Below are 22,706 nucleotides of genomic sequence, written 5' to 3'. Positions count from 1 at the left end.
CCTCTTGGCTCTCCTTGCACCAAACCAATGGGTCTGTTCCTTCATCCAGGCACCAACCTCCTTGCTCCTTGATCCCCCTCCATTCCCCCAAGTGTCCAGTCTAACCTATCCCATTCTTACACATATACATTGTATCTCCCTCTTCAAAATTTTCAAATTGCACATTTTCTCAGTGCCTAGGTTGAGCCTGATATTCACAGAAGAAAAAGATCTAATCAACCAGTTCATACTAAGTATTAATGAATAAGAACATCTAATTTATTAAGCCAAAGGAGTGAATCTCCAACAGCTAAATTTTACCATTTGGTGGCAGGTCAGTAGGCAGAGGTTTGCTTTGTTTTGTTTAATGCCTTCGTAGAAAAAAAAAATCCCAAACCAGATCACCTAGCAACAGACAACTGGGTCCTCAATTAGAGTAAAAACAAACACTGCCAACTAGAATCTCACAGACACATAGCCTATTGAAACTTTAAGGGAATTTAGAGACTACATATTAATAACAACAACAACAACAATAGTAAACATATATTGAATAATTTTTATGCTATACCAATTTATTTGATTCAATCCATACAACATTAGGAAGTTAGATGCCGTGATTCTCATTTCCTTTTGATAGATGAAAAACTTGGAGAGGTGCTTGGAGAGGTTAAGAAATTTTCCTAAGGCTAGAGTGCCACTAAGGAAGCTAAGGTTTGAACCCTGAAAGTGTGACTTCAGTCTCTAGGCTCTTCTATTATGCGTTATTGTCTTCCACCTACTCTTTAAACCGAGATTGCATGGGATTGGAGCTGGGAAGAATGATGAGTGAATGGCCAAGTCCAGACTCTTCTTCCTTCTCGGCATGATTTCTCTTTCACCAGAAAGCAGAAAGTGCAGTTCTATGAGTCACAGAGGGAACAGGGAAGCAGAGATCCTGACAGTTACTTCTATGTAATCAGTATTTAAATGTCTTTTTACCATGACAACTTTTGTTCAAGTGAAATGTTACTTGGACATCCAATATAATCTGCAGATAGAAGTGAGTTACTCTGAAAAAAAAAGGGGGGGGGGAGTTACTCTGGTTGAAGGTGGGAAAGGCAGCCCAAACTTAAATCTTGATCTTACTTTGGCTCCTGAGACTCTTCTACGGAACCCCTACAACTTGAGAAGCACATTTTGAAAATGACTCCCTGTTATAGATTAGACTATAACCCAGAGGAGTGGAGTAATTTGCTCAGGGTGCAACAGCAAAGATGTAACAAAGTGAGAATTCAAACCAGAGCTGTCTGTTTCCAGAGCCCACAGCATGAACTAGTAGGCATGGGGTTCTGAAATCTTGCCACAGACCACTTAGACTCTGCAAAAGATTCCATGGCTCTCAGATCTACCATTCTCACTTTCTGGGGGAGGAAGAACTCAGTGACAACAAACAGAACTTAAGAGAAATAAACCAACAATTAAAATGCAAAAAATGCAGACTCAGATGATCTCCAAAAGCAAAACTTAATAATGATCCTACAAATACATTAATTAATACAAGAAGAGCAGCGATTAAAAACCACAGAGAGTGTAGGATGATGCTCTTTCCATCAAGAGGTGGAGTCTATTTCTCTGCTCTTAGAATTGGAGCTAGACTTGCTTTCAGCAACAGAATTCTGTGGAAGTAATGTCATGCTAGTTCTCAGTCTAGGCCTTACGAGACTACATTCTCCTGTATTTGCTCTTGCAATCCTTCCACCACCACAAGAGCAAGTTCATGCTGGCAACTGGATGACAGAGCCCATGTGGCTTCAGTCATCCCAACCAAGGTCATCACAAGCCAACTCACCAGCTGACCATGCCCACCTGAGATTAGCCAAGCCCAGCCCAGACCAGGGGACAATCAGGCGATGGATGTCCAAAATGCTGATGTACCAAATTGTGAGCTATGTAAATAGTCTTATTTTAAGCTACTAATAAGTTTTGGAGTGGTTTGTTATGCAGCAACAACTAACTGATACAGTTCCCTATGGAAAAATCTCAAAATGATGCCATGACCTTCCTCTCCAGTCTCAAAACGTGGGGAAATGGTACAGCAAGGAGTCCTCCCCAGAGCAATGCCCTAGCATTACCAATTCACCTAGGCCCTAGGATGTGATAGGTAGAGACACATGTCCCCATCTGCTCTAACTTCAAACAGAATTACAATCATAGAGAGAAAAACCCTAACAAACTCCATTACTTGGCCCCAACAGGGCTAAACTTCCATCTAGAGAATTCTGTTCAGAATCCACCTATGTGGAAAAAGAGAATATCCCTGTTTTCCAAAGGTGCTTCCAGGCTCATGGCATTCTCAAAGCCTCGGGTGGGGGAATAAGTGGCAGAGAGAAGGATAGAAAGTCTTAAAGGTTAAATCCAGCACATTAAAGTTCCTCAGAAAATGCCAAAAAAATGTAAATGAAAATTTTCAGCCACAGTGGGAGAAATCCAGGCCCAAGGCCCCGAGTTGATCTTTCAGACTGTCGGGCACACTGCAAAGCTGTCTCCATTTATTTACTTCTAATTGAAAGCTGGCGTGCTGAGGGTTACTCCACCCAGGCGTGAAGTGTAGCCATCCGTGAAAGATTTCCCAAGACCTCTCCCTTTGCAGAGCATCCTTCATGTGCTTAAAAAGGAAAATGTCATGGGGACACTAAATTAAAACTCAGTTTTGTCTTTGAAAAATAGATTCAATCCTCAGTAGGATGTGGTTGGAGAGATACCAGCATTAACATAATTCCTTAGTGTACTTTATAGGCCAATCAGAAAAAAAGGATATTCAGAAATCTGTCAGAAATAAAAAGGTCTCACGGGGGCCACACATGCTAATTCTCACAGATCAACACTCTTGGGACTCACAGATGGCAATGGGTGGTTTTCTCCGGGAGATTTTACCTCTTACAGGGTGGTTTTGACACAATTGGTCAGCTGGTAGTAAATACCATACAGGAAAAACAAGTTGACTTGCTTTCAAGATTGTTAGCTGTATACAAGTTCATTAGTTCACTCATTTGCTCCCTTCGTTTATTCAGCAAATGTTTATGAGATCCCTGGAGGCATGCAAGGCACGGTTTTGGCTGCTAGACATACAACGGTGAATAGGATAGCCCCCCTCAAAGCCTACAGTCTACCAGGAAGGAGAGACAGGCAAACAAGTTAAGACAGTTTTCCATTTACATAAGGACTCCCTCTGGAAAATCTTCTGTGAGTCAGTTTTGGACATAAGCCAGAATCATTTATAACTCTGGACCCATTCAGCAGGTGTCCATAGAGCGGCAGTGGAGCTGTCTGAGCACATACAGGGCTGCCTAGTTAGGCTCCCGCCTTTCTTCTTAGGCCAACTTTATGATTAGCATGTAGAGGTGAAGAACGTGGGCAGTGGAGTTAGGCAGACCTCTGCCTGAGTATTGGCTCTGTCTGACCATCGGTATGGTCTTGGGCAAGATGCCTGACTTGCAGACCTGTTTCCTCATTGGTAAAATGAGGACAAAGGCAATAGCATAGCAGAGATTACCTACTTCATATTATTCTTCCCTTTTTTCTTAGTAACAGAGTCTTGGCATTACTAAGGGCACAGTGAGCCCAGCTAAAAGACTACCTTGACCAGCTTCCCTTGTAGCTAGGTGTGGCCATGGGAGCAATCTCTGGCCCATGAGATATAAAGGAAAGTTGTTGAGAATTTCTGGGAAAGTGCTGGCTGAAAAGCATGTTCATATAGCAAGCTGGCACTTAAAAAAAAAAACCTGTTGGATTTCCTCCTTTTTCTCATTGTTAGGAATATAGACATAATGGTAGGTGCTATAGCAACCATCCTGGACCAAGTAGTAACCTTGAAGTTGAAACCAATGAAGAAAAACAGAAAACCTGAGACTCTGATGATCATGGAACTACTATTAAGCTCATGGCTACCAAGTGTGTGTGACAAAAATCTGTATGTTTTAAAATAACTATTGTTTCTGGTCTCTTACTAAGAAACTGAAGGCAATTCCTAATACAAGTAGCTATAAGTATTACTATGGGAATTGAAGGAAGCCTTTCATGTAGAGCAGTGAGCTCAGTGCCTTACCCACAGTGAGCTCTCAGAGCAGGAGAGTTCACACTGTTGTTACACACATAGGAAATATTTACCTTGTCTTGGCCAGCTCGGGGTGCTATAACAAAATACTAGACTGAGTGGTTTATACAACAGGCATTAATTTCTTAGAGTGCTGGCACCTGGGAATTCCAAGGTCAATGTGCTGGCCAATTTGATTTCTGGTGAAAGTCCTCTTCCTGGCTTGCAGATGGCTTGCAGATGGCTTGCAGATGGCTTGCAGATTTCTTACTGTAGCCTCACATGGTAGAGAGAAGGAGAGAGTTCTGGTCTCTCTTCCTCTTCTTATAAGGACACCAATCCTCTCATGAGGGCCACACTCTCAAGACTTCATCTAAAACTAATGATCTTCCGAAGCCTGCATGTCTAATATCACGACATTGGGGGTTATGAATTTCTTGGACATCAGTTCATAACACACATGGATCCTACCAGGAGCTTTAATTACAGCTGCTTTGCTTAAATTAGATTAACATGAATAGGAAACCTCCTAGATTATAGTTAAGAGTCATGAGGTTATGATAAAGGGAAGTCAGGATCCTGGATAAGTGAAAGTTCAATGTAATGACTGGGGATTGGAGATTGTGTCCATAAGCCATTCTTCCTACCGGCACTTAGATGGGAGGGCTCACCATTCATCAAGGCCACTACTAATTCATGAGAGTAAAACCACATCATCTGATTAAAGAAAGAAGAACTCAAATAATGAAATCAATGGTCAAACCACACACATCCATCTTGTGTTTCCTTCTTTGCTTTGTAGATGACCAAAACAACAGCAGGAGACTGTTGGAGTACTTGCTGTGTGCTGGGCTCTGTTCTAGGTCTTGCCTTGGAGTGAGTCATTCAGGCCATCAAAAGCAGTGCACATTCAACATAGGAATTTTGAGAATTCAATAGAAAGACCATTTGCAAAGGTGTGGGCAAGATATAGAGAAACCACAGAGAGAGTGCAGCCCCTGGGAGTCAATAACAATGGGGCTGTCACCCCCTTCCCCTAGTCTAAAGCTATAAGGACACAAAGTAGTTACCAGATCCCGTAAAGAAGGCCACCAGGCGGGATCCCTGGGTGGCGCAGCGGTTTAGCGCCTGCCTTTGGCCCAGGGCGCGATCCTGGAGACCCGGGATCGAATCCCACGTCGGGCTCCCAGTGCATGGAGCCTGCTTCTCCCTCTGCCTGTGTCTCTGCCTCTCTCTCTCTCTCTCTCTCTCTCTCTCTGTGAGACTATCATAATAAATAAAAATTTAAAAAATAAATAAATAAACATACAATTTTGTAAAGACATACAACTTGGATTCCCCAGAACGAGACAGTAAACTCCTATTACTTAAGCTACCCAAAATAAGGTATTTCTATGGAAACATACACAGGTCTACATCAGAGTTTAACAACACTTACCCTTATGAGATGCACACCCTGATTATCTCTATTTAACTTTGAAGAAGCAGAGGCTTAATGAGGTTAGGTAAATCAGGTGACTTCTAGGATCCTCTGGAATCAAAAGAGTCTTTAATTCAGTCATTACTTAAACCATTACTTTGGCTTTATAAAAGAAAATTACAAAAAGCCCCACTCACAGATCAAAATGGAAGAAATAAAACTGTCACTATTTTTAGAAGACATGATGGGCTATGTAGAAAATCCTAAGGAATCTAGAAAAACCTCCTACAATTAGTAAATGAGTTCAGCAACTTCACAGGATAAAAGATAAACATACAAAATAAATTGTATTTCTATATACTAGCAACAAAGACATGTAAATCAAAATTTAAAATATAAATGTAAATAACTAAAAAAAGAAATACTTAGTATAAATACAACTAAACATGTACAGAGCTTTTATGTGAAACTATGAAACACTGAGGAAAGAAATCAAAGAACATCTACATAAATGGGGGACATACCATGTTCATGGATTGGGAGACTCAATGTAGTAAAAATATCAATTCTCTCCAAAAGGATACACAGGGATAATGCAACCTCTATCAAAATCCCAGGAAGACTTTTTATAGATAAAGGCAAGCTTATTTTAAAATTGATATGGAAAGGCAAAGAAACTAGAAAGATAAATCAATTTGGAAAAAGATACAGAGAGAGGAATCACTCTGACAATATGACTCATTATATATCTATATATAGCACCTATGGTGTTGATATATCTATATCAACATTTGAAGATATATATCTATATCAACACCATGTGCTTTATTGATCCATAGATCAATGGAACAAAATAGGAAATCCAGAAATAGACCAACATAGATATGGCCAACTGATTTTTTACATAGGCACAAAAGCAATTCATTGGAGAGAGAATTCTTTACGGATAGTGCCGGGGTAATTGCATACCAATAGGCAAAAAAAAAAAAAAAAAAAAAGAAAAGAAAAGAAAAAAAAAAGACCTTGATCTGTATCTCATACCTTATATAAAAATGAACTCAAATGGATCTCAGAAAACTCTAAAACTATTAGGAGAAAATCTTCAGGACGTAAGCTTGGAGAAGAGTTCTTAAACTTGAGATGAAAAGCACAATTCATAAAAGAAAAAAAAATCAATACACTGGGCTTCATAAAATTTAAAACGTTTGGTCTGGGAAAGACCTTGTGAAGAGGATGAAAAAGACAAACCACAGGCTAGAGGGAAATACAAGCCACATTTCAGACAAAAACTCCTATCTGGAATATATTAAAGAATTTTCAAAAGTCAACAGTAAAAGAATAAATAAGCCAATTAAAAAATGGGCTAAAGACATAAAGAGAAATTTCACTGAAGATGATATATGGGTGTCAAATAAACACATGAAAGGATGTTCAATATAACTAGCCATTAGGGAAATGAAATTAAAACCACAATAAGACATCACTACACACCTATCAGAGTGGCTAAAATAAAAAATAGTGACAATACCAGTTGTTGGCAAGAATGTAGAGAAACTAGAACATGTATTCAGTGCTGTTGGGAATATAAAATAGCAGAGACACTCTGGAAAAGTTTGGCGGTTTCTTCTAAAATTAAACGTTCAACTACCACACAACCCAACAATTATACTCTTTCTGACTGATCTCAGAAATAAAAACTTATGTCCACAGAAAAGCCTGTAGCAGCTCCATTCATAATGACAGCAGCTTTATTCCTAATAGTCAAAAACTGGAAACAACTAAAATCTCCCCTAATAGGTGAGCAGTAAAACAAATTGTGTTATATCCATACCCTGGAATACTACTTAATTGACACATCAAACAATTTAGATGGATCTCAAGGGCACTGTGCTAAGTGAGAAGAGACAACTTCAAAAGGTTATATACAATATACTTCCATATACATAACATTCTTGAAGTGATGAAATTATAGAGATGAGGATAGATTAATGGTTGCCAGAGTTTAGGGATGGCAGGAAGGTGGGGAAATGTGACTAAAAAGGTAGCATAAGAGAGATTGTTCTGATGAATGAGTGACCAATCAGTCTTATATGTTGATTGCAGTGGTACTTACAGGACTCTGCACAGGATAAAATGGCTTAGAACTGAACACAGCTTGTACCAATGTCAATTTCTTGGCATTGATATCATACTATAGTCATAAAAAAAAAAAAGTCTCCACCATCAACAGGAATCTGTGCTGAAATTATAAGACTCTTTCCAGCAAAATGTACCACTGCAGTTAGTTCTTCTATTCAGGGACACTGAAGTTGTTGACATTAGTAAGAAGAGCAGGTAATCTAAAATCAGGCACCACCATATTCGGCCCTCCCAAGTGCACTGCCATCCATCATGTCCTAAATTCTGCTTTTCATCCTGCTTTACATCCAAAACTTTTTTGGTGTGAAAAGCAAAAACTTTCCTTAGAGCCATGACACTTCAAGTATTATTGGCCATCGCATTAGTTGGAATTCTGTTGGTACAACTAGTAGAAATCCAACTCAAAGCGGCTAAAGCAAAAAAGGAAATCTATTGGCTCACGACCTGTGCTAAGGCTGACATCGTCAGGTATAGATTGATTTGGGGCCCAGAGGATGCGACAAAGAAGCAGCTTCCCTCTTGGTGTTGGCTCTGCTCCCTGCTGTGAGCCCCATTCTAAACTCCATGTGATTGCAAAGTGACATCGGCAGTCACTTCCAACAGCAAATCGCCAGAAAAGCAGAATTCCACTTCTTCAGTAATTCTAATGAAAATCCTAGAATTAAGTCTTTTGGGCTTTGCCTGGCATGGAAAGGATCATATGGTCTCTATGGCCAAGGGAATGTAGTCTTCCAATCAGCCAGGGTGGGGTTGGCTCCTCCTACATGCGGGCCAAGGCTGGGTAAAGGAAGATCCCACAGAAGTATCTGGACTGTTGCTCAAAGAAGGGGGAAGAACACCGGGAAGGACAGCCCCCGTCCACCATAGTCATCAATACCATCGTCAGAAAGATGAACACAGGATTTGGGGACATGTATGATACCTGCTCTCTCCACCTCCCCCAGCTGTCCCCTCCTGCCAGTGCCTTCCTTCTAACTTGGGGAAGGTGTGCAAAGGTGGAATACATGCCCCTCAACACAGTCACCCACAAGTTTCCATTCGATTCCCAGAGAACTTTCCTTGTCCTCAGACTGAGTTGGGATGTCACCTTCTCCATGAAGCTAGCCATTTCTTTTTTTTTTTTTTTTAAGATTTATTTATTTATTCATGAGAGACAGGCACAGAGAGAGAGGCAGAGACATAGGCAGAGGGAGAAGCAGGCTCCTCGCAGGGGGCCTGATGTCAGACTTGATCCCAGATCCTAGGATCACGCCCGGAGTTGAAAGCAGATGCTCAATCGCTGAGCCACCCAGGTGTCCCGAAGCCAGCCATTTCTAAAGAAATCCCCACACTCCCCCACAGCTGCACCAAAAACAAAAATTCTCTTCTCTGGACTCACAGTACTTTGTACATACATTATCTCCATTAAAGTGTTTTTTCAAAAAATAAAAATAAAAATAAAGTGTTTTTTCATGTATCAAGATTCTTTATTTACATCTCATAATTTACATTCATACTCACACCTAATCAATTAGAAGCTGTTTGAGAGCAGAAACTTGTTTGGTTCATTAGGAGTCCCTAACATGTTGTTTAGCATCTGGAATGCTATTCAGAAATGATGGATGGATGGATGGATGGATGGATGGATGGATGGATGGATGGATGGACTGATGGGTGAATGAATGGTTTCTACAGCTCTTGACCATCAAATACAAGTAGCAGCACTCAGGTGGGCATTTAGACCATCAATATTATTTAGCAAACTCCTATTGTGTATACAACAGGCACAAGCAAATTATTGAAAATAAAATTAAGTCAGTTAGGGAGGTGCAATCATATGCATATTCTGCTTGTTTTAAAATAGAAAAACCAAAAAAAATTAAAAAATTAAAAAAATAGAAAAACCTTGAAATAAAGACAATAGGCATTGTTCATAGATTCTCATGAGGAAGTAAAACCAGCAGCGAGGGAAAAGCACACCCAAAAGGGCTAAGAAGACACAGAGATATCTGGAAAAATATTTGCTAAGTTCATTCCCTTGAACACAAATGCCCAGCATGGTCCGAGGGCATACCCATGAGTGTGAAAGGACAACTAAGAGATCCCCTCGAAGAGACAGAAAGTCCTGGGTTTGAGTCTTAACTCTGCCCCATACAACAGGATCTGTCAGGTGATTCAACTACTCTGGGCCTCCATGTCCTCACCTGCAAAATGGGAATGATTACCCCTGAGCTGCCCAGGGGGCTCAAGCCCTAATCTCCCTGCTGTCCCTGATTCCTCCCTCTCCTCCCTCATGTGCAAGCCCACCAGCAAAAGATTTCCGGAATCCAAGCACATCTCTCCTACTTCCCTGCTGACAGATGGGTCTGAGCCACCGTTTACTCCGAGCAGTACCCTTGGCATCCATTTCCTGAGGTGTCATTGGTGAGTGGTGGAGTCCCACTGCAAACAGTTGTCTGTTGGTTCCCGCATTTGGAAGGGGAAGGAGATGCACACCCTGGGGTCTGCCATCGACTCCTTGCTTCCTATCTTATCCTTCCAACCTCTTCTGCACCCAGACCCTAGACCGATAGGGTAACACAGAATCTGGGCCTGGCCCCTGCTGCCTAAGCTCCAGAGGCTTCCACCGTGGCCCACAAAGCCTTGGGTGCCTGGCCTAGCTCCTTTCACCTCCCTTCTCTGCCAGTGCATACCATGGCCCCAGCGTGCTGGCCCTTAGTCTGAGCCCTACAAGTGCCATATGTGTTCCCCCTTTGGGACTTAGCCCTCATCCTTCCCCCTGTATCTTTGCAGCTGGATCCTTGGTGCCCCTCAGCTCGGTGAGGCCTTCCCTGACCACCATGCAAATAAAACAGGACTGGAGTCAATCTGCCACCTCTGCCTGTTTTATTGTCTTCACAATAAGACAACTTGAGACTACTTGAAACTATTCGTTTGCTTAATTGCACGTAAACTAGAATGTATGCTCTACAGACGCAGGGATGTAATTTGTCTTATTCACTAATGTGTCTCCGGACCCTAGAATAGAGCCTGACACATGATAAGTGCTCAATAAATATTTGATAAATAAAAGAAGGAAGGAAAGAAGGGGGGGACCGGAGGGAGGAGGGAGGTGGGAGACAGAGAGCACATCCTTCAAAGGGTGATTATAAAGATCCAATTAGGAAATTCTCATAAACCACTTAGCACAATGCCTGGCACTCAGGAAATACTTAATACATGGTATTAATTATTCAGTTATTAGGATAGAAGAGTGGATAGTGTGTGCGAGCACACACGTGCACACACACGCACACACACACGAAAAAAGACAGCAAAAGGAGTCTCCTCCTTTTGCCTGGATTCACCTGACTTCTGAAGAGAATATTCGAGCCCTCTGACTAAGCAACATCCCCCTTAGCTCCCCTGGAACTAATGCTTGAACCTAGTTCAGACCCTGGGGGTTTGGAGTTCATTTTCTTTTGGCAAACTGTCGCCTTTTCTTTTCTAAGGGAAAAAATAAAATACAAAAAGACACTCACATAACATCTTGGAGATCAAATGGCTCTTGGAAAACTGCATTTTGATGAGTGAGGGAATCAAAACCATATGGATTAAATTCTCCTTAGATCTCCTAGGGGAGAAAGGGGGCGGGAGCAGGGTAAGGGTAGGGATGGCTGGAAAATTCAGCATCGATTTTTATGAACACAGAGCTAGTTCATGAAGGATGGTCTGGGATGTAGCAGGTCCTTCAAAGCAGTTTGTTGACCACATGCCAGCTGACTCAAAAGAGAAGGAAATATGAAAGGTTTTTTTTTTTTTCAACACTCCTGTTTCTTTTCTTCTGGTATTCCCTCCCCTAAGGGGCTGACGTTGGGGTCTTGTCAGGGACTGAGAAAGAGTCGTGGCTGGACATGAAGTTTGTGTAATTTCTCCCAGAAAGCAACCTCTCAAGTCTTTCCCTGAGGAAAGAGTCTGAAATATCTGCTGAAGCCAAATATTTGTAATCAGGTACTTAGATGAGTGTCAGTCCTCCTTTTTTTTTTTTTTTTTTTTTTTTAATGGTTGTATTTCTATCTGCATTTTGCTGATCTGGGCAAGTTGTAGCAGACAGACTAAGAGACTGCACGCAGCATGATTCACACTGTCATTTGCTGGGAGAGGAAATCAAGAGGCACAAGTGCTTCCAACATTTTTACTTACATCACAGAGAAACCTCAAAAGCAGTTTCCTCCGTTCTTAAGCTAATCTCTTGAAAGCAGGTGACACTGTGGACCACCAGCCTGGGTGAAGCCCTGGTTGAGCATTTACACGGTCCTCATCTTATGTCATCTTCCCCAACCGCTTCAAGGGACGTGCTCTTAACTGTTGTCATTTCACAAATGAGGAGACGAGGCAGAGAAGTGAAGTGACTGAGCCAGGGTCACATAGCTAGTAACTGGGCAGAGCTGGGATTTGAACCAAAGTTCTGCCAATGCCAGAGCCTGTACTCCTAACCATTATTTCCCTCCAAATACCCTGCATGCACTTTTGGAAGTTGTGTCTTTGCTTTTGTTGTTCCGTCCGTCTATAAAGCCTTTCTTGCTATTCCTACCTTTCCTCCCAGGAACCTGACAAAAATAAGCCCCACCTCCCCGTGTCTTATGTGTCCGTGGAGCCCTTTGGGAAACCCCCCGATTGGTTGGTGCCACCTCTGAACTCCAGGAACCCTGGCGCCTTCTGGGGTTGCCCAGCCCATTCTGTGTCATAAATTCAGCCAAGCATGATGGTTAGGCATCTTGGTTTTAAATGATGAGACACACCTGTACTTATTCCCCTGCTGGGACACCTTAATTGACAAACCACTCCAAGATCCAGATTCTTCATCTGAGGAAAAATGAAATGACCTGATGTGAGCAAGCCAAGAGCTAATATATGCAGGGCACAGAGCAAGCACGCGATTCATGTCGGCTACTGTGTTCTAGTTCCTTGGCTGCCTGTTTGAGCTCTCCCACCTGACTGCAAATTTCTCCAAGGAAATGTAATAGTCACTGATTTAGGCAGTGATTGCATTAGGCATTTCACTAACTGAGTTTAAAGAAGAAGAGAGGAGAGACGGGAGTGTAGGGGCAGCAGATGGAAAGATGGCTCAGAGGGAATAAGGGAGCCAATGCAGACTGAGCGCTTGTCCTGTGCCAGAGATTCCAGGACTAACTCATTTACTCCTCCCCACAACCCTGGGAGGTAAGTGCTATTATTATCCTCATTTTACAGATGAAGCAACTGAGACCCAGAGGGGTTCAGTGACTTGCCCATAGTCATGGTAATGCAGAGTCAGGATTTGAAGCCCAACATTCTGAGTCCAGAATCCAAGGACTTACCTGCTAAACTAGACAGTCCCTAAAAAAGGATTTTAAAGCATTCAAATAGCAATTAGACAGAAAGGCTGGAATCATCTAGTCTGGGTTGGTGGGTATTTAACGGGTACAAATGTTGGGTACCAGTTTACCAACACTTTACTGGGAGTTCATCCAGGGGGGAGGAAGGCATTGAGGACTCCTGCAAGAGCCATGTGGGCTTTGTGGTTGCATAAGGAGTCGACAATAAAACAGATAAAGCTTTGGCAGAGGTGAGGATTCAGCTGGGATCCATGTATATATTTTATCATGCTTTAGTCATTTCATGGTTTCTTTTGGAGGACTTGATTTGACACATACCTCAAGGTGAGGTTTAGCAAATAAATTAAAGACTGGAGAAATCTCAAGATATCAAAATAATGGTGAACCATTTAAATCAGTCCTCAAAAGGTGAGAGATCAAGGAAGTCTTCTAAGAGGAAGGGACAGCCATACTGAGACCAGAAGGGTGAGTCGGATTTGGCTTAATGAGGAACACACCATGGGTAGGTTCACTCCATAGCCATTTCCAAACCCTTTCTCCTCTTGTCTTCCACAAGAGCTAATAGCTTTCCAGTCTCCGCTGAAGCCAGAGGGGTCGACATGACCAATTTCAGCCAATGCAACTCCAACAGAAGTCTGTTGGAGGTTTTTCTGGAAAGAAGGTTTTCCTTTTCTCTCATGAAAGAGACAGAAAGGGCTAGTTTAGTCCTTCCCCATTCTTCCTGCCTTGAATGTGGGTGTAATGCCTGGAGCTGCAGTAGCCACTTTATGACCATGAGGCAACAAGGTGGAGACAAAAGGAAAGAAAATGGCACAGAACCAGCCCTGTCATCGTCATGCTGCTGAAGCATGCTAGGGGCTGCCTACCTCTTGTTATGCAACCAAAAATGAGCCTCTATTTGAACTCCTAAGTCCAATTTTTTTTCATGACTTGCAATCAAAAGGATTTCTAACTCATCTACTAGACAAAGTAGGAAAATAATTACAAAAAAGGATGAGGTATTCAAGACAGAGGGTCCAGTATGCAAAACTTGGAGGAAAGAATGATGACAGTATATTTGAAGATGAGAGGTTCAATGTAAATGATGTATATGTTGTTGGTGCTGGTGCTGAGTACCTGTGCTGGGTGCTGGGTGCTGATTGCTAGTTGTAGTGAGAATGACACTGGAGAATCATACATGGCTACACATGCAGAGCCTTTTACAGCTTGTTAGTTTAGAATATGGACATTATCCATAACAATGGGGCACATGGAGTCTTGTGTGTGTGAACAACTGAAATAAAGTTATGTTCTAAAAAGCCCTTTCTGGCCTGCCTGGATGGCTCAGCAGTTTAGTGCCACCTTCAGCTCAGGGTGTGATCCTGGAGACACAGGATTGAGTCCCACATCAGGTTCCTGCATGGAGCCTGCTTCTCCCTCTGCCTGTGTCTCTGCCTTTCTCTCTCTCTGTCTTTCATGAATAAATAAAATCTTTTAAAATAAAAAATAAAAAGACCCTTCTGAAAAAATAAATAAATAAAAAGACCCTTCTGGAATGAGTTCATTCATTCAGTAAGTACTTTATGAGCATGGAAAAGGAAATCGGTAGAACCCCTTTGGAAAATTGTATTGAAGAATCTATTAACACTAAACATCCACGGGACCCCTGGGAGGCTCAGCAGTTGAGCATCTGCCTTTGGCTCAGGGTGTGATCCTGTGGTGAGGGATCAAGTCCCACATCGGGCTCCCTGTGGGGAGCCTGCTTCTCTCTCTGCCTCTGTCTCTGCATCTCTCTCTCTCTCTCTCTGTCTCTCATTAATGAATAATTTTTTAAAAAATCTTTAAAAAAAAACTAAACATCCACTCCTCTACACCCCAGCAATCCCACAGCTAAGTACATATCCAAGAGAAATGAAGTCACATGGCCACAAGAGTAGAACTCCAAGTATGTCCATAACAGCTTTACCCATAATAGCCAGAGCTGAGAAGTAACCCAAATGCCCATCAAGGCGAGAAGAGCTGGGCAGCCTCGGTGGCTCAGTGGTTTAGCGCTGCCTGTAGCCCAGGGCCTGATCCTGGAGACTTGGGATCAAGTCCCACATCGGGCTCCCTGCATGGAGCCTGCTTCTCCCTCTGCCTCTCTCTCTCTCTCTCTATGTATGTGTGTGTGTGTGTGTGTGTGTGTGTCTCATTAATAAAATAAAATCTTTAAAAAAAAAAAGCGAGAAGAGCCAACTGACTTGCTGGCATCTTCATGCAATGGAATACTACATAGCAGTAAAGAAGAAGAGTGAATTGTTACCACACGCACCGACATGATAAATCAGAGCCCTAATGATGAGCAAAAGAAGCCTACAGAGATGAGTAAACAGTTGTGTTCGTGTTGGCCTCCATGGAGGGAAGGCTGGGACCATGTAGGTCTAAGGAAGCTGGGCAAGGCTGGTTGGGAGTCCTTGAGCCAAAACTGCGGTCAGGGGAGATCCCGATCTCCCAGGAACCACCCTGCATGAGGTTCCCGCCACACCCAGTCAAAGGAAGGAGCAGCCCGCGGGAAGTGTGTTCTCCCAAACAGAAGGTGATATATTTCAAAGCCCAACAGAATCGGCTGTAGGTCAATCTCTACAGTCAAAGATCCGAGAGATGCATTTTGATGGCAGAACAAGGAAAATCAATGCTCAGTGATAAAAGAACGGTGGTTACTTCCAGAATGAGTATGGTCGGGGCTATGAGGGAGAGAGCACGAGGAGGCCTTGTGGGCTGGCTGGAAGCCTTCACTGTCTTGATGGGGGATGGCGATTACGGAGTAAATACCTTTCGGGCAGCCCGGGTGGTTCAGCGGTTTAGCACCGCCTTCAGCCCAGGGCCTGATCCTGTAGACCCGGGATGGAGTCCCAGGTTGGGCTCCCTGCATGGAGCCTGCTTCTCCCTCTGCCTGTGGCTCTCTCTCTCTCTTTCTGTGTGTCTCTCATGAATAAAAAAATAAAATCTTAAAAAAAATACCTTTCAGGGTACCACCTAAGGCTGTGCACTTTGTAGAAAAAAATAAGTTCGTACTGAGCAAGTGCTATCAAATGCACATGTGCTCAGCCGTGGGCAGGCAGGGGCGACTAGAGCAGACAAGGATGCTGTCCCCAAGGGCAGCAGGAAGCACGGTCTGGAACACAACCCGTAGTGTCCCCGCTGAGGCGAGGAGTGGCAGTGAGCCTGGGGCATACAAGGATGTCTACAGACGGTCAAGTCCAAGAAGCACTTCATCAAAGACTCTTAAAAAGAGAGAGTAAAGCAAAATGACAGACTTCGCAAGAACTGGAACGATAGCTATAAAAGCAAGTCAGGAACCATTGGAACTGCTTGCAAAAGAAAAACGGTTTTGGAGAGATCGGATAGAGAAAAATTCAGCGTGACTGCTGGGACCTTCGGGAGCCCCAAGCCCTGGGAACTGCACCTTCCCTGCAGTCATGCTCTTCTCTCTGTACCCAGTAATCAGTGTCATTTGCTTTCAAGGGATCCCCTGGGAAATTATGTCTGATATTTTCCAAAGCCCATAAAGGGTTTCACACCTTTGTGAGGGCTGCTGGGAGGCAGGCAAAAGAATGCCGCCTCTGGAGGGAAAGGGTGCCTATTAGGGCCACTTAGGACTAAACTGACCGGTCATTTGGCAGCCGTGCAAAATAGAACGCACCCTGTTCTGGATAACTGAGGATTTCTCCCATGAGTTCATTCCCTCACATTTTCTACAGAAAAGTGCTGCTATCCATCATCCCTTAGGGAAATTTTTTTAAAAAGCAAACTCATCCCAAATGACTTTTGTGTTTTTCCAGTGTTTCTAGTATCAGCCCTTAATTTCCAACCATTTTCAACGTAAGACGGTGATATTGACTGTCAGGCTTTGAAACAAAACATGTAAATATATATATCTATTTGAAATATATATATATCATCATGCCCTCAAAATGTGAGCTCCCCTCAGCTTTCCAGAAGGAAGAACTATGAATAGAACATTTTACACTTGTCTAACTTTTCCTAGGCTTTTTTTTTTTAACTGTCCTATCTTCTCAGCCTGTGATAAATGCAAAGAAATAAAAAAAAATAAGTATCTCTCCAATAATTTACTGTGTTGAGATGGCAGCATAATTGAGTCACCCAAGTTAAGCACTTTAGGAAAATCTCCATCAGGTGCCATCATGTTCTCTGGCCTAAGCTTTATTTAAACTCACTGGATCAATCTGAATCAATTTGACATGTACACACTTCAGGGCATGGTTAGTTTCAAATCAATTAAGCTCCTTATGACTTTATGATTAAGAGCCCAAGGTTATAAAACATTAATATAAAAATCACAAATTATAAAGTGAAAAGTAAAATCTCCACCTTACATTTCATAAAAATCACCAGAATCATTAGGTAAGCTTCATTAAACAAACAAGGTAAGAGTAATTAGGTGGTAAATTGAGTACAGTGGTTTCCAAAGGCTCTAATTGGGATGGGCCCAACAGTTTCATAAAAGTGAGGAAGCCAGGGTCAGGTGCAGCCTGTGGCAGGATGCGGATCTGAGAAGAACTGCTCAGTGGTCTGGTGGCCCTTGCCGCAGGAGGAGCACAGAGCTCCTTTGAAAAGCAGAGAGTGGGCTTAACACCTTCTGGTTCTTCCCCGACCTCGGCCAGGCAGCCGGCACCACCACCCGCAAGATAAGGATCTGCTCTTGCCTGGAGCCAGCAGGCAGCCACGTGAAAGTATTTTAAGGATCTCAATGTAATGTGATTCCTACCTTCTAGAGTTACTTGAAATTTTTCTCTCCTGGTTCTGGAGCTCAGGGAAAGGAAGGAAATAGGAGGGACTCAATTAGATTTTCCATTAAAATAATGGGGACTTCTAGGTCCCTTGATAAGTTTGATCATTCTCATTTATCCTTACAATTCCCATGAGAAGTAGGTGGGTTCCCTTAATTCTCACCCTGTTTGAGACACTGAAGCACAGAGAAGTTAGGTCATTTCTCCCAGAGTCACACAGCAAGGGAGGGGCAAGACCCAAGTCTGTGTCATTCAGAAAGATGAGTTCTTCACCTCTGCAGGATGGAGAGGCCTCTTGCATTCACTTATTCAATATGTATCAACTGGGGGCCTTTGCCTCCTCTGTACTAGGTGTTCCAGGGCTAAAGATCCAGGGCAAACCAAACAGCCAGGTTCTTGCCCTCATGGGACTATCACTCCAGAGCAGGGCTTTAGTGATAAGTAAATAACTTGATAAAGTCAGAGGGATACTGCTCTGCAGAGAGTGTTCAAAGAGTACTGTGAAAAACAAAACAAAACAAAACAAAACAAACAAAAAACCGAAGAGTACTGTGAGAGTGACTGGTGGCATCTTTCATTCATTGAGTGGTCAACTCTATTTTTTTTTTTTTTTTTTTGAGTGGTCAACTCTTAAGAGAGGGCATATGAGCTGAGATCTGAACAGGAAGAAGGTGCCAGTTATGCTGAGTTTAAGGAGAGGGACACTCAGCGCCAAGGGGAAGACAGGTGCAGAAGCCCCGAGGAATAAACAGAAACTCTGCACCTGCCTCTCCTCTTCATCTATTTTCCTTCCCTTGAATCTGTGTGCACCTCCTGACTCACTGTGACCATTAGAATGTGGTGCAGTGACAGCATTTTGGTTCCGAGCCAAGGGTTCTGGCAATTTCCTCTTTCAGCCTCCCGGAGCCTCTGACCCAACATGTAAAGAGATCCAGCTACATTGCGGGAGAGACCTTCCAGAGAGAAAACCCACCAGGCTGGCCCCCAGCTAAGGAGTCAGGCATGTGGGAGAAGGTCTTCAGCCCCAGCAGAGCTCCCAGCCAAATGCAGCTACCTGCGCAACCCCAACTGACACCTCAGTGGGGCAGACAGGAGCCTCCCAGATGAACCCCGCTAACCCACAGAACTGTGGGAAAGAACCATGGTGGCTGTTGCCAGTCAGCACGCTCCAGGATGGTTTCCTGTGCAGCACCACATCATTAAAGCAGCCAGTGTGACTGGGCTTAAGTGGAACAAAGGGGGGTGACAGAGATGAAGCTGGACGTCATTCTCCACCAAGAGCTAGATCTTATGGGACCCATGAGTCAGGGTAAGCAGTGGGGAGGTCACCCATGTGATCGGGTGCTACTGGAAGGTTTAAGGGGCATGACATCTGATGGTGTATATATTTTTAAAGCTTATTCTGGCTGTTGTGTGGTGAATGACTAGTGGAGTGGGGAGAATAAGAGAAGCAAGGAGACGTCAGACAGGCAGCCACTGTGAGAAAACAGGCAAACTGAACCAAGATGGTTGCAGTGGAATGTCAGTGAACTGATTCACGTCATGTTTTGGAGAGAGAGAGTCAAAAGTACATGTCGCTAGATGGAGGTGTTGGGACTGGCTGACCGAGAATAACTCTTTGATCTTTGAGAGTCAAAAGGAACAGCCACCTCAGGGCTACCTTTGGGGCAATTCTCAGGAAAATTACCATCTCCACAACACCACCATCACCTCCACCATTGTCAGCTCCACCATCACCTTCATCACCTCCATCACCATCACCTTTCACCACCTCCAACTCCGTAACCTTCATCTCCCCCACCATCACCTGCCTCATCACTTTCATCACCTCCAGTACCTCCATCACCACCTTCATAACCTCCATCACCAAGTTCATCACTTCCATCACCATCACCTTCACCATCTCTACCATCACCTCCAATACCCCCATTACCACCTTCATAACCTCTATCACCACCTTCATCACTTCCATCACCTTCATCTCCCTCAATGCCACCACCGTTACTACTACCACTGCTGCAGAGAGAGAGAGGAAGTAATTTTGTGGGGCAGTGCAGGATTTTTGAAGAGAGGCCCTTTCCTTTTCTTCCTCTCAGTGAGGAGTTTTGTTCCCACCTCCAGAGCCAGGAAAGGAAGCCCTAGACAGAAGACCTCCTGGTGACTGCAAGTCTCTGTAGGCGAAAGAAAGAGATTAGTATTCCATTTGCTAATTGGAGGATCTGCTGGCATTCCTTTGTGTACAGAAAGAGGATGATAGAGTTGGAGTAGGATGGCATAGTAGAGTCTACCAGGAAAGATGGGGCCAGGAACACATTGCTCTAGGTCCCTAGTTCTTGAGAAGTACAGCAGTTGGATGTCATACATGCCCAGAGGCCCCGAAGTTTGCCAAGGGAGGTAAAGAAGCAAGGATTCTTTACCATAGGGACCAAAAGGTCACCATACAGTGTACTATGATGGAGTCAACTAAAAGTTGTGGCCAGATCCAGGAAGAGACCAACAGCCTGCAGGGGGATGCTGAGAAATAGGCTCCTTGCCAGGCTAACTGGACAAAGCCCACATTGAACTCTGGGGTGATGGCAGCACTGAGCAACCAGGGAGAAGTCTGCAGGTTCACCAGGTGCAGGGAAGAGGCAAGGGCCGTGCTTCCTCTCCTTCCTCCTGCCCCTCCCCCTACACAAGCCAATGCAGGGAGGGAGTGGTGAGGGCAAAGGTTAGGAGAGAACATCCTCCCTTTCCCTCTAGGCCCTTAACATCATAGTTCTGATCCAGGACAAGAACAGGAAAAGGGCTTTCAATCCAAAATGCGACTGACATTTTGAAATGTACAGGACAGAGCTTTAAAAAACCTAAAGTGATGGTTTTAGTAAAGGAAGTGGTAAATTACAGAAATCAGCTGAACTTCTAAAGACATGTTTCCCCATGGAAAATGTCAGGTAGCTGGGGTAGGGGCAATGATTAGAAACAATAAAGTCATTTTTTACTCATCCTGCCATTGAACGGAGACTTCAAAAACACAAGTTACACGGTAGTGAGGAGCGGCCCCGTGTCAGGGCCTGAGAGGGGCCTCATCCTCACACCACCCTGTCTGGTCCACACAGTCAGAGCCATTTCTACTGTCATCTCTGTTCTGTTGATGAGAAATGGAGGCTCACGCCAAGGCCACATAGCAACTACATGACAGAGTTAAGGTTCAAGCACAGGGTAGTGTGACTTGAAAATCTAATCTTTTAACCCTGCTTCCTTCAGAATGCCTTATTTAATCACAACAGCAGAAACCAGAGCACGCTATTAAGCATGTAAAATTGCAGGCTGCAATTGAAAGACTATTTCTCCAGGTTTTTTGACAACCCAAATTAATTTCTTTGTCAGGCCTCCAATCCTGGAGGTGGCAGAAACAAGATGGCTCTCTTTTAGGAATTTCTTGACTCGCCCCCAGGCTGACTGCCAGCTCTGGAGAGCCCTCAAGAGTGCCAAGGCGCAAGAGGCAGGTGTGGTTACAGCCTCCCCGAGGCTTCCATGCTCCATTCCGTGCTCTCCCGGGCACCCTGAGTCTTTCTTGGGTTCTTTCTGCCTAAACTCCCCGATGCACCAACTCTACCTAACTGATTCTACACTAAGCTGGGCATGGGAACCTTGGGGTCTTCCCTCATCTATCCAGGGAATGGCTAGGGACTCAGCCTCTGGAACCATATTAGTTATGTGATGCTGCTTTGTGCCTCAGTTTCCCTATCTGTAAAATCAATGGATGTTAGAGGACTAGAAAATAAAATATTTGTAGAATGCTCAGAATAGTGGCTGGCCCATCACAAATGCTTGACTAAAGTTAACTGTCTTTGGGGATGGGAAGGAAGAAAACACTGACTCTCAGTGAGCTAGTCTTTGTCTTACGCTTGGACAGTAGCTTTAAAATTCAAAATGCTGAAACTTCAACTCTTCAATTCCCTGGATTCTGTAGCACCCCTTCTTCCCTTAGACAATAAAGGCAAATTGTCTGGTTTCACAAAATTGGGGAGCTTGGGGGTAGCGTGGGGTTTAACGTCTCAAAAACCCACCCTGCCTAGTCACAGGTGGACAGTTCTGTTCAAGACCCTCCGAGTTGTCCCGCAGTAACCCCGCAGTTCCCACCGCCTTCCAACCCCTCCACATCCGTCACTACCACCACCAGCTCTGTCTACAGGGTAGAAGTCTATGGCCTATAACTCCCCTCCAACAACTGACACAGTTTATCTTGCAGTCACACCCATTCATTGGATCTTTGTCATGGATCTTGGGGAAAAAAGAAGGAAAAAAAAATCTGAATTGCCTCTCAGCTACCATCCTTTTTCTTTTAGCAAGATTGCACGTACTCACAAATTTGTTCGTAATTGTGACACTTGAGTTTTCCATTCTACGGAGGCACGTATACAGATTAGAATGGAGTTCGGCCATGTGTATCTCTTGGCCATATGTCCAACGTGTAAACATATTGCCCCTGTAATCAAATCTGCTAAAATAATCTTTTTTGCATTACAGAAAACTTCAAATATATATGAAAGCAGACCCACCAAGACTACAAATGTCCAGGCACTCGTTATTTTCAACTCATGGCCAATCCCGCTTCATCCATCCCTACTCATGTATTTTGAAGCAAACCTCAGAGATCATATCATTTCATCTGCAAATACCACTGTGTTTCTAAAGACAAGGGAACGCTCTTTTACAACGTAGTACCATTACCACAACTTACAGAGGGAAAAGTAACGATGATTCCTTAATATCATCAAAAAAGCCAATCAGTGTTCCACTTTTCTTTCTTTTCTCTTTTCTTTTTTCTTTTCTTTCTTTCTTTCTTTCTTTTTTTTTTTTTTTAGCAGCATCCAGTCTTGATACATCAAGGATGATATTTGCACTTTGCAAATTGTTTTAGGGAACAGCCTGAGCCTGTCCGGTTGAATAATTCCATCCCTCCCTTTTCACAGATAGGAACGTCATAGCCAAACCCACAGCCG

The 22,706-nt window shown here is 43.5% G+C and overlaps 1 long non-coding RNA gene across 1 annotated transcript; it reads right to left on the bottom strand.

The window, feature by feature from the left end:
* Window positions 1-268: 268 nt before the first annotated feature.
* Window positions 269-22,695, bottom strand: LOC112666077 (uncharacterized). The gene is made up of 3 exons (XR_007404242.1): window positions 22,445-22,695; window positions 5,493-5,585; window positions 269-1,031 (listed from the first exon to the last, which is right to left on the bottom strand). It is a non-coding gene; the product is annotated as an uncharacterized LOC112666077 (long non-coding RNA).
* Between the last annotated feature and the right edge of the window lie 11 nt (window positions 22,696-22,706).

The sequence above is a fragment of the Canis lupus genome, chromosome 20 (genome assembly GCF_003254725.2).
Source record: "Canis lupus dingo isolate Sandy chromosome 20, ASM325472v2, whole genome shotgun sequence".
Lineage (NCBI taxonomy): Eukaryota > Metazoa > Chordata > Mammalia > Carnivora > Canidae > Canis > Canis lupus.
Note: the sequence above shows the minus strand (reverse complement) of the source record. Positions and strands in the feature narration are given on the sequence as shown.